The sequence below is a fragment of the Nicotiana attenuata genome, unplaced genomic scaffold, assembly GCF_001879085.1.
Source record: "Nicotiana attenuata strain UT unplaced genomic scaffold, NIATTr2, whole genome shotgun sequence".
In the NCBI taxonomy this organism is placed as follows: Eukaryota; Viridiplantae; Streptophyta; class Magnoliopsida; order Solanales; family Solanaceae; genus Nicotiana; species Nicotiana attenuata.
In genome coordinates this window covers 275,307-292,912 of record NW_017670893.1, presented here as the reverse complement: position 1 = coordinate 292,912, position 17,606 = coordinate 275,307, and positions in this window count along the sequence as shown.

Here is a 17,606-nt window from a genome sequence, read left to right as displayed (position 1 = left end):
TTTGTAAAAATTGTAACGCCATATTGCCATCTCTTGATGGAAAAGAAAAAGTTTTACATTTCATCAATGTGTACCAAGTCAATTATTTGAAAACAATGTAGGTGATAGTCAATTTGTTCATAATTTTTTTATTTGAGGATTAAATTGACTTGGTACACATTGATGCCCAAGTCAGTTCATAATTTTTTTATCTCTATCTTCAAAAACAATTATTACTAAGGGTAAAAAAGAAAAAACAATTAATTTTTTCTTGAACTTCTAAAATGACAAATAATTTGAGACAACTATTTTTAGTAACCACGACTATTAATATGAGATGGAGGGAGTACAAATTTTATGTACATAACTTCTTTAATTACCAGGAAAAAAAAAGTTGGACTATTTTTTGTTTTCTAAGAGACTTTTAGTGTTTCGTAATACTAATCACTTTCCTAATTTATATGATCTCATTGATTGTTATAAATGTAAAGTGATGGCGCAAATGTACAATTTCAGCTGGAAGTTGATACAATAGTTAGAGCACATGGTACAACAATTCACAAGCAAACCTTTCTAATTAACATAATAAATTAATAATTGCTCAATCAATCACTTGCCGACAATAATTAGAACTCTATAAAGTGAAACTATTGGAGTTGCTAATATTTTCTTTGTATAGAGTTTGCTATTTTGGGGATCCAATATAGAAGGTTCAACACTACAACTTGCACAATAAAAGCAGAATATTTAGCCAACGAACCCCACGTAAAAGATGGGCAAAGTCTGTATTTAAAAAATGTGTTTGCAAAAGGAGCCGCATCTGCGATGGCGCAGGTCGGGAAAGGGAATCGCAGAAGCGGAAGTGGGCGTTTAAGTGAAAACCGCAGAAGCAGTTCTTGGACCGCAAAAGTGGTACCGCAGATGCGGTGGATTGACCGCAGGTGTGAAAATGCCTGGTTCAGAATGTATATATTTCTTCCTTCGTGATTTTCAGAGGGTTTCACCATTTTCAAACGCGAATTCTGGAATTTTGGGCGATTTTGAAGAGAGAATTCAAGGAGACTTCATTGAGGTAAGGATTTTGGACCTAAAACTCGTTCCTATGGTATTATTTCACGGATTAGAGCTATAATTAATGGAATTTAAGGGTTAAAATTGGGAAAACTAGGGCTTGGTATTGGAGACCTAGACTTGAGGATTTGAGGGACCTATTGTGGTCGGATTTTGGTACTTTTGATATGTATGAACTCGTGGGGAGATAAGGAACCTATTGATGTAAATTTTATCGAATTCCGAGATGTGGGCCCGGGGATCGGGTTTTGGTAATTTCGGAATTTATGTTGTAAATTAATTGTTTTCGCTTGGGCTTCGTTCCCTTAGCATATTTTGACGTCGTGATTTTGATTTTGGATAGATTCGACGCGAGTGGAGTCGATTCGAGGGGCAAAGGTGTCACGGGCTAGAGATTTGACCGGATTGAGGTGAGTAATGATTGTAAATGATGTCCTGAGGGTATGAAACCCCGGATTGCACATTGTTGTGCTATATTGAGGTGACGCGCACGCTTCATGAATAGCGTGGGGTCGTGCACTGTTGGAGATTGTGATTTAGTCCGTCCCGAATAACTATTTTACCGCGTATTTGACTGAAATCTATTTGTGAACATCATGTTTTGGGCTGAATGCCATATTTGGGCCTCGTGCCAACTATTTGAACCCTTAGGGGATTTTTATTGATATTTTCTCACTGTGTTGACTTTATACTTGAACTCAGTCATGCTATATTCCACTATTTTCATAACTCAGCCATGTTTACTCTGTTTTAACACTTAATTGATCTTTTAAATGATATTTTGGGCTGAGAATCATGTTTTACTATTGCCCGAGTGGCTTGTGAGGATTTTGACTGAGTAAGGCCGAGGGCCTATGTTGTGAGGAAACATTTGATTATGATTATGAGGCCGAGGGCCTGAGATATGTACGCCACGAGGTGGCTTGTTGATATGAGGCCGAGAGCCTAGTGATGATGCCACGAGATGGCTTGATATTGCGCTTGGGTCGTAAGAGGCCCCTCCATGAGTCTGCACATCCCCAGTGAGCGCGGGTACCTATTGTGATGTGAGATATAGCCCGAGGGGCTGGTATTGTTCTGAGATATTGCCCGAGGGGCGGATTTGTTGATATTGTGCCCGAGGGGCGAACCTTTATGTGTTTATCTTTCTTAATTGCCTGCCATTTACCTACTTAATTGTTGAAAAGGCTTTTCATGAAGTTTAAGTTGAACAAAAATGACTTTCACATATCCTTACTCATTTACGGTTTTAATGGCTTTTACTACTTCATTATGGCCTGTAATGTGCCTTACGTGATTTCTTACTTTCAGTCTTAATTTATGACTATTACTCACTGAGTTGGAGTACCCACTTTACTTCCTGCACCCCGTGTGCAGATTCAGGCGCATCTGGTCCCGCTACCGAGTGTTGATCTTTCCAGCTCAGGCAGATCCGAGGATTCTCTAGGTAGTTGCCGGCGTTCGCAGCGCAGAGCTTCTTCCCTTATCTTATTTCTCTTTGTTTTAGATTTGTATTGAACTCTGTAGACTTTCTTGTCTTGTTCCGAATTTTTAGATGCTCATGACTAGTGACACCCTGGTATCGGGCTGTGTTAGGTTGTATTTCGCAAATTGTTTTGTATTGTTACTACTTACTTTTGGATTTATATCATGTTTAAGACTAAATGCTTTTCTCTTAATTTTTTAATAACGAATGGAAAATGTGTCGGCTGGCCTTGTCTTCACGAGAGGCGCCATCACGATCGGGTCCGGGTTTGGGGTCGTGACAAAAAAAATAGGAACAAAATATTATTTGGGGAAAAAATCTCACACAAATTACTTTTGTTAATTAAAAATATCAGTTATTTTTCTGTTTAAAGAAGCAAACCTAAGGAGAATCCTATCAGACCTCTATTAGGGGGAAACTGCTACAAAATTCAATATTATACTTTTGTGAAATATTTCAGGTTTTTTAAAAAAAAAACAAGTAACCGTATCTACATGAATACACACGTTTTTTAGTTCATTGTTATTTAAAATTTTTAGATTTTTATCCCTCTCTAAATTTTAGATTTTATCTAAACCTACGCACGAACAGTAATCATCGGGAACTGCTCAAAACTGACTATGCCAACTTCTATTTCTTCCACTGATACTCTACATATATCGAAAACTCAACAAAACATAGGGATTCTGCAAATTCCAAAATGCAACGGAAGTTGAAAGTTTGGGTTATTCGTCTGTGGGGAGTCCCAGATCGTTACAATTCAGACACTACTTTCTCGATTGAATTGGTTCTACAAGATGAAAAGGTATTAAAAATCAATTTTTCTGTCTTGCTAATTTATTTTGCTTCTCTGTTTTTTAAGTTGTAAATCTGGATAGGTTGCTCTGTTCTTCATATATTTTTTAACTCTACTTTCTCGATTGAATTGGTTCTACAAATAATTAAAAAAATGTCCAAAATCACTTTTTTTTTCTCAGTAATTCATTTTGGTTCACTATTTTTTATGTTGCGAATCTGGATTTGTTGTTCTGTTCTTCATAAATTTTTAATGCTACTTTCTTGATTGAATTGGTTCTACAAGATTAAAAGGTATTACAAATCACTTTTTTTGTCTTACTAATTCGTTTTGCTTCTATGTTAAGTAAGTTGTGAATTTGGATATGTTGTTCCGTTCTTCATACATTTTTTAACAATACTTTCTTGATTGAATTGGTTCTACAAGATGAACATGTATTTAAATTCACTTTTTTAGTCTTACTAATTTGTATTGTTTCTATGCTTTTTAAGTTGCAAATCTGGATTAACTCTGTTCTTTACACTCAGGAAAAAATTCTACTTTGATATGCTTAGCATTGTATATAAGATACAATACAAAATTGTTGCTGCATGTGCGCACATGTAGAATTTAATCTTACTGGAAGAATGTTTAAGGGTTAGTTCTGGTTCCTTTTTTCTTTGTTGGCTTGCCATAATAATTAATCTTTCTCTATATAATATATGGGTTATATCCTTAACAGAATTATTTTCTATTTTGAAGAAAAAAAGTTAGCATGGTTACATTTTTATTATTTGTTCTGTGCTAAGTCTTCTCATCCAGGGATGGTTATTTTAATATATCTCTTTATCTACTATTGTCATGAAATATGTGAGTTATTGTATCTACACTTCTTCTATTACATAGCTGTGTTGATGATGCTATGATGATTATATATACTGTAATGTGTATGGTTATTCCAATTTTTAGCTATGAAATAAGAGATCATGTGGGTTTTTATGAAAATTATAAATAAGTATTTGAGAAAATTGCGAGATTGCAGGAGTAATCGTTATAGTTAACATTAGCTATCCGTACGGATAAGGAGGATGGTGTAGCTGTTGGGGGCTCATTGCTCCCACCTTTTCCTGGTTCTTGCACTATGCGTGTTGTACTTGCACATTACAGAGATGTTCTGAATCCTCCGCGGAAAATTTGTCTTCATTATACATTATATTTTATTTATTTTAACAAATAGTGCTAAAGTTTATTTCTTTACATACCTTAATATTATTTTGTAAATTTTGTATTATGATATATTACTATATTGCAAGTTCCATATACTATGGTATTTAATAATGATGTTTTAGAATTTATGTGCTACTCATGATCCCGTCTTTGCTAAACCATATTGGAAATAAGCTTCAGAACAATAGTCGAAAATTTCTATTTGTATGATTTCCAATTATCTCATCGACATTAACATTTTTTTATTTTAATTTGCTTTGAGCTACTAAATTCTCATGTTTTAAATATACTAACAATCAACTTACAAACATGTCTAACCTTTTCACAACAAATTTCTCACAAAGTATGTTAAGATTTGGAAAGAAAAAAAAATGTGCTCCATTGGCGAAGGTAGAATGAGAGAGGACAAAGACACTTCTGATAAAGCTATTTATTCATGCATTACAAGTATGAGTCATTTAGTTTGTTTTTATTTAGGAAAAATGCATAAGTACCCCCTGACCTATACCCTGATTCTCAACTATACATTTTATCTTTGCGTGAATCCTATTATCCCCCCCCCCCCCAAACTATTTTTAAATGAAATAAATACCATCCTAAAACTAGACAACCAAACTTTTGGCAAGTGGCGAAGTACACGCACTACCAAATGTATTTTTAGTATTTTTTTTTATTCTTTCTTCTTTTTCTTATCCTTTTTTCTTATTTCTTATTATTCTCATTTTTTTGGTTATTTCATTCTCTTTCTTTTTGTTTTGATCACCGGCTGTCACGATCCAATTTTTCCCTCCGTTGGGTTTCGTGATGGCACCTAGTCTTAAGGACTAGGTAAGCCTACTATAATGAGGAAAATCAATAATAACTTATAACAACTAGAATTCTTCTGAGATAAATCCTTTAAACAATGAACAACTTCCCAAAATTCGGTAGTACAAGTCATAAGCTCTACGGAGTTTCACTACAACTTCTAAACACAACCGTATGGAAATAAGTACAACAGTGTGAATATAAAATAGGAAGGTGACTCCGAAGCCTGCGAACGCAGTAGCAGGGCTACCTTGAGTCTCCTCGGCAAGAATCCGAACAACTACTGGCGAACAATACCTGGATCCGCACAAAAAAATGTGTAGAAGTATAGTATGAGCACACCACAGCGGTGCCCAGTAAGTATCAAGACTAACCTCGGTGGAGTAGTGACGAGGAACAGTCAAGACACCCACTGGTCTAATAAGCAGAACAAGTATAAGTATAGAAACAACTGAACATGATATCTATATAGGCTAAGGATATTGCTAACAATACAGTAACTACAATAAGGAAAGCAAACGGCAAGTAACAGTGAAAAAAACCATAATAAAGCTCATAAAAGTGAATAAAAATACAACCCAATTTCGAAATTCATAAATACAGTAAGGACATGTTATAACTCAGTAACTGCGGCAGCTTTCACATTAGATCATAGCCAACAACTTCAATCAATTAGTCAAATCTTTCAGTTGATAAAAACATTTCGAATATACTTCTTCAAGTAAATATTTTTCTGAAATAGTCCTCTAATAATGAATACCTTTAGAATATAAACTTTTCAAATAAATAACATTCGAATATAAGTCACCCTGTGACACCTCATCTCATAATCATACAATACGGGTCTCAATACCTGAACCCTAACACTTGGCATCATGTGCCCTCATCACACCTCATAATCATACTGACAACTCACGTGCCCAGAAGATTCATTCTCACATGGAAAGGAAAAAATAAACAAAGGTGTGCGTCTATATTCAGAAATCTCAAGGAGGCTCCTATTCAATAAAGGTGCTTAGCCACGTGTATGCTTGTGCAAGTGTCCTAACATAGTTCATACCAGCTAGTAAGCATAACGAAAAGAACGGACAACACATATACTGTTTACACGGGGCTAGGATCAATGGAAACAGCATCTCAGAACACAATAATAATAACAGGGGATCTCCCAGGATACCGTCCCGTAGTCCCAAACATAAATGTACAGAGGATCTCCCTGGATACCGTCTCGTAGTCCAGATATAAAGGTACAAAGGATCTCCCGGGATACCATCCCGTAGTCCAAATATAAATATCCAGTGGATCTCCTGGGTGTCGTCCCGTAGTCCATCTCATAATGCGCAGAGGATCTCCCGGGTGCAGTCCCGTAGTCCCAAAAGTAAACGTGCAGGGGGATCTCCCAGAATACCGATCCGTAGTCCCAAAGTAAACATGTAGGGGGATCTCCCGGGATATCGTTCCGTAGTCCCAAAGTAAATACACAATGCAACATACAGAAATAACAGTCACAGCACAACAGAAAGCTCGTACATCACCACGATACATAAAACAACAACAAAAGTGACAATGATTCAAAGTGAGACAAATAGTCAACTCAAGGGCCGTAAATCACAAGGAAACGGTAGAACCAACTCACAAGGATTTAACCACAGAAAAGAATAATGGCATAAAGGGAACAATTCAACACGGGAAACTTAACGTATAGCGACAATCCCATAATATACAAGTCAATAACAAGGAAATGAACACGAGTCAAGTAGTCCCAAATAAGGGCAAGTCAACAAAGATATAGGTTATCTAACTTCTTTTAAGGTTGGACAATCTCGAGGATATTCCACAATACAATCAGGGAAAAGATGATCTTTAGCTTCACTTAAGACTAAACAAAATTTCAGGAAGGATAATAATGATTCTCAAATAAGACAAACAGCTATGAAAAAATATCATGACAATAGGAGAAGCGAAATTCTTCTATTAAGTCAATTAGGAGTCGATTACGCAATAAGAGCGAATCATGAAGCAAATTCCAATTGATCATGTAGAGGTAAAGCAATTAAATCGGAAACTCAGTCATGTCAAGAACACATTCCTACACAATGAATATAAAGACCTAAAAATCCTAAAAGGCTAAATTTTCCACAAATAAGTCCGAGCACGCACTCTTCACCTCGCGTACATGAACTACAATCAACATAGAAGACTCAATCCTAAGGGGAAGTCCCCCATACAAGGTTAGGCAAGATACTTACCTCAAAGACGACACACCGATACTCAAGAATGCACTTCTTGGATGAAAGGATCTCCGGACGGCTCAAATCTAACCAAATTAACTTCAAAGCACAAATAAAATACATAAGAAACTATTCCGGATCCTAAAGTTTCAATCTTTAACAAAATCTAAAAATGGATCCAAAAGTCGACCCCCCGGTCCGCACCTCAGAACCCGATAAATTTTACAAAATCCGAATACCCATTCCAATATGAGTTCAACCATACAAAAATCACCAAATTCTGATACCATTTCATCCCTTAAATAATGAAATTTTGTTTTGAGAAGTTTCTTCAAAGACCAACATTTTTCCTAACTAAAAACACAATTTAAATGATAAAAATAAAGACTAATTCATGTAATATATCAGTGAAGAAAACTTACCCAATCGAATTATCTGAAGAACCCACCAAGAATCGCTCAAAACCGAGGTCTACAAGTAAAAATATGATAAAAATGGTGAAACCCTCGATTTTGGAATATATTCTGTCTGCCCAGATTTTTAAGCATCGCGATCGCGAGAGAGTAGACGCGATCGCGTAGAAGAAATAGATTCTGGCCCAAAGTGTTCTATGCGATCGCGAAAGAACTGATGCGATCGCGTAGACAGAAAATGGCTACTGTCCAAATTTTGTGTTACGCGATCGCGAACTAAACAATGCGATCGCAAAGAAGGAAATATGTTGAGGCCTAGAGCTACACTATGCGATCGCGAACCTATCTGTGCGACCAGTGATGTTCGAAGGATTTCAATTAGGGATTGGGGATGAGGTCGCATAGAAGGAAATACAAGATAGCAGAACAACAGTTCAAACATAGGGAAAAATGACCCGCGGCCCACCCGGAACACACCCGAGGCCCCTGGGACCCCGTCTAAACACATAAACAAGTCAGATAACCTGACGCGGACTCGCTCGAGGTTGCAAATCACATTAAACAACGCCGAAACAACGAATCAAACCATAAATCGAACTTATGAACTTTCAAATCTTCAAATTTCTAAACTCGTGCCGAAACCTATCAAATCAATCCGGAATAGCGCCAAATTTTGCAGACAAGTCCAAAATGACATAACGGAGCTGTTCTAACTCTCGGAATCGTATTTCGACCCCGATATCGCAAAAGTCAACTATGGGTCAAACTTCCACATTTTCCAAACTTCAACTTTTCCAACTTCCGCCGAAAATGCCTCAATTTACCCTACGGACCTCCAAATCTGAATCCGAACGCGTGCCCAAGTCCTAAATCACCATACGAAGCTGTTGGAATCATCAAAAGTTCATTCCAGGACCGTTTACTCAAAAGTCCAATTCCGGTCAAATTCTCACCGCTTAAACTCCCAAAACTAGATTCCTTCTCTCAATTTGACTCTGAATCATCCGTTAATTGAATTCAACCATGCACGCAAGTCGATACTCATATTATGAAGCTGTTCTAGACCTTACTCCGCTGAACGGAGCTTAAATTCTCAAAATGACCGGCCGGGTCGTTACACCGGCGGCATAAAATGGTGGTCGTTGAACTTTCAAGAACACCTTTTTTCCGGCAATTTTTTTTTTCCGGGGACAGATTTTTATCCCGATCTGAGTATATTTTGCTTTGCTTATGAATAGATCTTTTTGAAAGTTTAATTTGTGTGAGAAAATGATAGAAAGAGGAAAAATAAAAACAAAATAAATGGAAGAAAAACGGTTAGACAAAGTCGCTGGTGAATGAATATCCGCTGGAATTAGAGAAGAAACGAAAAAAAAAGTAAAAAGAAAAAGGAAAAGGGGAAAAAAGTAAGGAAAAATGGTAAAAAAGCAAAAAGAAAAATCTGAAAATCGTTTTTTCTTGCTTCTCACTCTCCCAAGGAGAGTGAAGTACACACACTCTGCCACGTCAGCTTTAAGGGTGCAAATAATTCTATTTAAAATAGTTTAGGGGGTTAATAAAAACCCCCGCAAAGATAGAGTGTGTAGTTGGAAATCCGGATATAGGTAGGGGTACTTATGCATTTTCCCTTTCTTTAAATGAAAGATCATACTTATAACTAAGACTGTACTACTATTCCTACCGTATTTTTTGTTTTTCAAGCGCTCCATTTTTAACCTTCCTTTTTTTCCTCTCTATTATTTTTATTCTTATCATATTTTGTGAATCATTTAAACTTTTATGCCTTTATTTTGGAATTATTTATCGGAATAGTGGAGAAAACAAGATCTTCTTATGAAGTGCTCAGAATTTGAATTCTGCCAAATTATGCTTTTCGTGGAGTCTTAATTCACCAAATGAAGCTTATAACTTCTCTCATGTTCATGTCTGTGATTATCAAGTCTAAATTACTCTGTTTTTTACCATATTATGTAACCTTATATTCATTGTTCAGGGGTAGGTTCATCTAGCTTGGTTGGAGTTGCTTGCTGCACTTTCTTTCTATATTTTTATTGCATATGGATGTGTAATATTATCTCAATTCATAATTAGATATTTATTTCATATGTAGGAACAAGGTCTTTCAGAGATGGTTTTGTTATACCAAAATACTTATTTATATTTTCATCTTGCAAATTGAGGGTACATGTTTTATTAGTATCATCAAATTTAACTTATTACATATAATTTTTGTGTACAAGCAGGAGTACCAATTCTGGATTCACTAGTAGTTGACAAATATAAACGAGAAAGCTATGGGTGCTACAGTTCCATCCTAAAGAGCAATGTGTTAATTAATGTTTCTATTTCTTTTTCCCTTATGAGTAGTTATGAAACTATTGCAACTGGTCGCTCTATGACCTATTGAATTAATTGGTGATGATTTCGCACTTTCATAAGTAATTACATTTTCTTATTACACCCTCTCCCTTCTTTTCCTAAAGAGTGGACCTATTTATAAAACATATTCTATAACGACTCAGCCGGCCGTTTCATGAGTTATAGCCCTGTTTTCCCCATTTCTGCTTCTTTATGTGTTGTTCATCTGTATTTCATCGTATCGTGTTGGTTGTTTTGTGTTCGGAGTGGTCTTGGAGTGGAATGAGACACTCAGTCTCTTATTTAGAAGCTTAAGTTAGAAAAGTCAATCGAATGTTGACTTATGTGTAGAAGATCTCAGATGTGAATTTTGATGGTTCAGATAGCTTCGTTAGGTGATTTAGGACTTAAGGGCGTGTTCGGAATGTAATTAGGAGGTCCGTGGTAGATTTAGGCTTGAATATGCGAAAATGAAAATTTGGCGTTTTCCGATCGACAGTGAAAATCTTGATATCAGGGTCGGAATTGAATTCTGAAAATTGAAGTAGGTGTGTTATGTCATTAGTGACGTGTGTGCATAATTTCAGGTCATTCGGGTGAGGTTTGATAGGTTTCGGTATTGTTTGCGGAATTCAGAAGTTTGGAAATCCTTAGGTTTGTATCCGAGGGTGATTTGGTGTTTTGACGTTGTTTTGGAAATCTTTTAAAGCAGTATTGATGTATCATTTCTCAAGTATGTTATAATAGCTCTTGGGGATTGGTGGTCCGTAGCAACAAATTTATAGAGACATACCGATAAATTCACCTATTTATCTTTTGGTTTAATTTCTTTTTAATGCAGTCGATAAATATAGTCTGCAATTTACATCTGTTTCTAATATCTCTCTCTGCTCTTTTTTTGTTTGAAACGATATGCGCATCGCACGGAGAAGTATAGTAGTTTGAATTAATGTTTCAGTCTCCTTTTTAGTGGAGAGTGTTGAGTGTGTGAGATATTCATGCTTCTTCGGCTTCTCTTATTCACTCACAAAAATTTAAAAATAGCCCAAAATTATATTCATGTCCAAACACAACTCTAACTTTCAAATACCATTTTCACTTGATTTTTTTTCCACTTTTTCCAAACGCCCACTAATTTTTTGTCATCCGATTGCTCCTTTTTATACTTTACCAGTTGTTGTTTGTGCCATAAGACGCGTTCCGCTCAAAGATAAAGAAATTTGAATTAAATCGGCCGGAAAGACTTGCATTTTGAAGCGATAAAAGAAAAGATAATGCATAAAATCCTCTCTGAACTATACCCGAAGTTGCTACGACACAAATATTTGGCAAGCGGTGAAATTGTAACGACCCGGCCGGTCGTTTTTGGAATTTACACCCCGATCCCCTATTAACTGCTTTCCCCAAGTTTATTTCTGCTATTTTGGTTTGCCGGGATGTTCGATTTTGAGTTTCGGAGAGTTTGGGACACTTAGTCCCTAAATGAGAGCTCATGTGTTGGAAAACTGACCGTAGTCAGAACAATGTGAAGACGGCCTCGGAACGGAAATTCGATGGTTCCGTTAGCTTCGTTAGGTGATTTCGGGGTTGGGAGCGTGTTCGGAATGTATTTTGGAGGTCCGTAGCTAATTTAGGCTTGAAATGTCGAAGTTTGAATTTTTGAAGTTTCCAGTTCGATAGTGAGATTTTGATCCGAGGGTCGGAATAGAATTCCGAGAGTTGCAGTAGTTCCGTTATGTCATTTATGATGTGTGTGCAAAATTTCAGGTCATTCGGAAGTGGTTTGGTTAGGTTTTTGATCGAAAGCGTATTTTGAGGAAATTTGGAATTCTAAGTCTTAAATCCTTGATCAATTCAAGTTTCTGATGTTGTTTTAGGTGGTTTAAGGATTGGTACAAGTTTGAATGAGGTATTAGGCGTTATTGGTGCTTTTGGTTGAGGTCCCGGGGGCCTCGGAATGATTTCGGATAGTTGACGGAAAGATTTTTGAAGTTGAGAGATTGCAGACTTTGCTGCTTCTGATATTTTCGCATCTGCGGTTTGGGGACCGCAGATGCGGCTAGTGGTACCGCAGATGCGGATTTTTGGGTGTCCTTCAGGTTCCGCAGATGCGGAAGTTTCACCGCAGATGCGGCTCCTGGCCCTCTTAATGAAAGTCGCAGATGCGACAAATGGTCCGCAGAAGCGGGACCGCACATGCGGATTTCACTGGGCAGAAATATGAAATTCGAGGGTTTAGTTTCAAAAGTTAGAAAAATCAAATTGGAGTTCGGGAGAGGGCGATTCTGAGAGGGGTTTGAAGAGGAGATCATTGGGTAATGTTTCTTTAACCCTTTCTAGTTATATTCCATCAATCTTTAGTTAATTTCATCGTCTAATTTCGGATTTTTGAATGGAAAATGGGTAAAACTTCATAGACCGAATTATTGAGTTTTGAGTGGGTGTTCGACCTACAATTTGAGAGATTTTTATATGGTTAGACTCGTGAGAGTACGAGGGTTCTGAAAATATTATATTCATCCGATTCCGAGACATTGTCCTGAGGGGCATTTTGGTTATTTTACATAATTTTCGCGTATTAGCTTTGAATTAAATTGTAGAATCAGTTGCTTGAGATGTTATTTACGACATGTAACTGAATTGAATGGATTTGGGCCATTTGGAGTCGGATACTCGTGGCAAACGTGTGGTTTCGAGTTGATTTTGGAGCCGGTTCGAGGTAAGTGGCTTGTCTAACCTTGTGTGGGGGACTTTTTCCCTTAGGATTGATATTGTGGTAATTGAAATGCCTCGTGCGTGAGGTGGCGAGCGCGCACTTGTGCTAGTTGTTGGAAAATCCGGTTTTTTTCTTTAAAATAGCCTTGAATTGTGTTCCTCCTTTCTTTGCTTACACTGTTTGATATTTAAACCTGCTGTAGCTTAGAGAAGCATGTCTGCTTGACTAAATTGCTTTATCTGTCTTAACTGCCTTAATTGTACTACGTGAACCATGCTAGGTTAGGACTACCTGTTTCACTTTGATATGAAATCGATTGAATTGAGTTATGTTGTTGTTGTGTATTTACTTTGGGACTACAAAACTGTATTCCGGGAGATCCCCCTGCACTTTATTTTGGGACTACGGGACGGTATCCGGGAGTTCCCCTGTATGTTTACTTTGGGACTACGGAATTGCATTCCGGGAGATCCCCCTGCACTTTATGAGTTGGACTGCGGGACTGCACCCGGGAGATCCACTGGACATGATATTTATATTTGGGGACTACAGGACGGTATCCTGGGAGATCCCCGGTTGTTATCTCGGAGTTGAGTTATGTCCTTTTACTGAGTTTTAATTGCCTTGTAATAGTTGTTGTTGTCCTTTATATCTTGTGTTATTTAATTACACTGTCATCTCACACTATTAAACCGTATCTTATTTAACCTCAGTAGGGCCCTGACCTTCCTCGTCACTACCCAACCGAGGTTAGGCTTGGCATTTACTGAGTACCGCTGTGGTGTACTCATGCACTTTCTGCGCATGTTTTTCATGTGCAGATCCAGGTACTTCTGCACAGGCTTACCATCCTTGAGGCAGGGAGAGCTTTTGGAGACTTCGAGGTACATCTGCCGCGTCCGCAGACCGAAGAGTCTCCATCTTTATTCTATCTTTTATTATTAGCCCTTCTATCATACTGTTGATGTAGACATTCCGGAGTTAGAGCGTTTTTACTATATTTCTCTCAGCTTGTGTTCCCGCGAGTTTTCGGGTTTTGGGATAGTATTGTAGAACTTGAGATATTGTGCTGTATGTGCCGAGTGGCATTTTACATTTCTTTTCCATTTTGTTGAATCTTGGTTTTAAGCTATAACTTCCGCAAGGTTTCGATTATTTTTCCGCACTTGTTAGGCTTACCTAGTCGTAGAAACTAGGTGCCGTCACGACAGTTCACGGAGGGCGAACTGGGGTCGTGACAAGTTGGTATCAGAGCTCTAGGTTCATAGGAGTCACGGAACACAGGCCAGTTTATTAGAGTCTCGCTGATCGGTACGGAGACGTCTGTACTTATCTATGAGAGGCTATGTAACTGTTAGGAAAAATTCCACTTCATTTGATTTCCTTGTCGTGCGAGATTCTTGATATCACAACTAAACTTCTGTCTTTCTATTTTCTCAGAGATGGTGAGGACACGCGCTACCCGAGAGGATCAGGCACCCGACCCTACTGCAGCCGTCAGAGGCCGGGGCCGGGGTAGAGGCCGAGGACGTGCTCGTGGTGCAGCCAGAGCACCCGCGCGAGCTACCGCTGAGGCACCACCAGCAGTACCAGCCGGAGTCCAGACCTCCGATACGTCTGCCACTACTACTCCAGCACTCCAGGAGACTTTGGCACAGTTTATGATTATGTACACCACTCTGGCTCAGGCAGGGTTGCTTCCCCTTGCTGCAGCCACATCCCAGGCCGGGGGAGGAGTACAGACTCCTGCCGCCTGCACTCCTGAGCAGCGAGTGCATGTGGAGCAGGCCCCAGGGGTTATACCTGCGCCGCCTGTAGTACCAGTTCAACCCGAGGATAGGGCAGCGATTTCAGAGGACGAGCAGCGGAGACTTGAGAGGTTCAAGAAATATGATCCTCCGGTATTCAGTGGGTTAGCATCAAAGGATGCCTTGGGATTTCTGGAGGAGTGCTACCGTATTCTCCGTACTATGGGCATATCAGGATCGAGCGGGGTTTCCTTCACTACTTTCCAGCTTCGAGGAGCCGCCTATCAGTGGTGGCGTGCTTATGAGTTAGACAGTCCGGATGAGGCAGCTTCCCTAACTTGGGCTCAGTTTTCAGATATGTTCACGTGGGAGTATGTTCCCCAGAGTCTCAGGGATGCCTGGCGCGCGGAGTTTGAGCGATTGCACCAGGGTACTATGACTGTCTCAGAGTATGCTGTCCGCTACATTGACTTGGCTAGACATGCCCCAGCTTTGGTTTCTACAGTCCGCGAGAAGGTTCGCCGGTTCATTGAGGGGCTTATTCCCAGCATCAGGTCTAGCATGGCTCGTGAGTTAGAGACGGATGTGTCTTATCAGCAGGCGGTAAGCATTGCTAGGAGGATTGAGGGTATGCACGCTAGGGACAGGGAGGAGAGGGAGGCCAAGAGGTCTCGATTGTCGGGCCATTTTTCTGGTGCCCGTGCCCCAGCTGCAGGTCGTCATGGTAGGGGTCATATGGGCCACCCCGTTCATTCAGCTCTTCCAGCGGCCAGTGATATTCCAGCTCCACCTAGGCCTCAGGAGCTTTATTATGCACCTCCAGTCTCTAGTGCGCCTCCTGCACGGGGTGCTTCCAGTAGACAGTCCAGTGGACAGTCCAGCAGACCTGGCCCGAGCCAGTCACAGCCGCCACGTCCTCCCAGAGCTTGTTTTGAGTGTGGTGACACACGCCACATGGTGAGAGATTGCCCCAGACTCAGGAGGGGTGCATCTTCGCAGACCCCTCAGCCACAGCAGGCCTCACAGAGCTCTCAGGCTATGGTTCCAGCACCAGCTGCCACTCCACCGGCCCAGCCAGCTAGAGGTGGAGGTCGGGGAGATAGAGGTCGCCCTCGGGGGGAGGCCAGGCCAGATATTATGCACTTCCAGGCCGTACTGAGGCCGCCGCCTCCGATTCTGTCATCACAGGTACTATCTTGGTTTGTCACAGAGATGCATCGGTTCTATTCGATCCAGGCTCCACTTACTCTTATGTGTCTTCTTATTTTTCTCCGTATTTTGGGGTACCTCGGGATTCTTTGAGTTCCCCAGTTTATGTTTCTACTCCTGTGGGAGATTCTCTTGTTGTGGACCGCGTTTACCGGTCATGTTTGGTTATTTTGGGCATGGACTGGTTGTCGCCCTATTATGCTATTCTTGATTGTCACGCCAAAACCGTGACGTTGGCTATGCCAGGTATACCGCGTATTGAGTGGAGGGATGCCTTAGGTCACACTCCCAGTAGGGTTATTTCTTTCCTTAAGGCTCAGCGTATGATTGAGAAAGGCTGTGACGCGTACTTAGCTTATGTGAGAGATGCTAGTATGGATACTCCTTCTGTTGATTCAGTCCCAGTGGTACGGGATTTCCCTGATGTGTTTCCAGCTGATCTTCCGGGCATGCCACCCGATAGGGACATTGATTTTGGCATTGATCTGTTGCGGGTACTCAGCCCATTTCTATCCCCCCGTACCGTATGGCTCCTCCTGAGTTGAAGGAGTTGAAGGAGCAATTGCAGGAATTACTTGATAAGGGTTTTATTCGGCCCAGTGTATCGCCTTGGGGTGCTCCTGTGTTATTTGTGAAGAAGAAGGATGGTTCTATGCGCATGTGTATTGATTACCGCCAGTTGAACAAGGTTACAGTGAAGAACCGTTATCCTTTGCCTCGTATTGATGATCTGTTTGACTAGCCTCAGGGCGCACGGGTGTTTTCTAAGATTGATTTGCGCTCAGGTTATCATCAGTTGAAGATTTGGGAGCCAGATATCACGAAGACTGCCTTCAGGACTCGATATGGTCATTACGAGTTCCTTGTTATGTCATTTGGGCTGACCAATGCCCTCGCAGCCTTCATGCATCTGATGCACAGTTTATTCCGGCCATATCTTGACTCTTTTGTCATTATCTTTATTGATGATATTTTGGTGTATTCCTGGAGTCGAGAAGATCATGAGCAGCACCTGAGGACAGTGCTTCAGACTCTGAGGGAAAAGAGATTATATGCAAACTTTTCAAAATGTGAGTTTTGGTTGGATTCCGTGGGATTCTTGGGTCACGTGGTATCGAGTGATGGCATTTGGGTGGATCCGAAGAAGGTAGAGGCAGTGCAGAGTTGGCCCAGACCATCCTCAGCTACAGAGATTCGCAGTTTCCTTGGCTTGGCGGGCTACTACCGTCGTTTTGTGGAGGGGTTTTCATCAATTGCAGCCCCTATGACTAGATTGACCCAGAAGGGTGCTCCATTTCAGTGGACTGAGGAGTGTGAGGCGAGCTTTCAGAAGCTCAAGACAGCCCTAACTACAGCCCCAGTTTTGATATTGCCTACCGGTTCGGGGTCTTATACTGTCTATTGTGATGCCTCGAGAGTTGGCCTTGGAGCGGTATTGATGCAGGACGGTAGGGTGATTGCCTACGCGTCCAGATAGTTGAAGATACATGAGAAGAATTATCCTGTCCATGATCTTGAGTTAGCTGCCATTGTTCATGCCTTGAAGATTTGGCGTCATTACTTGTACGGTGTGCCTTATGAGATAT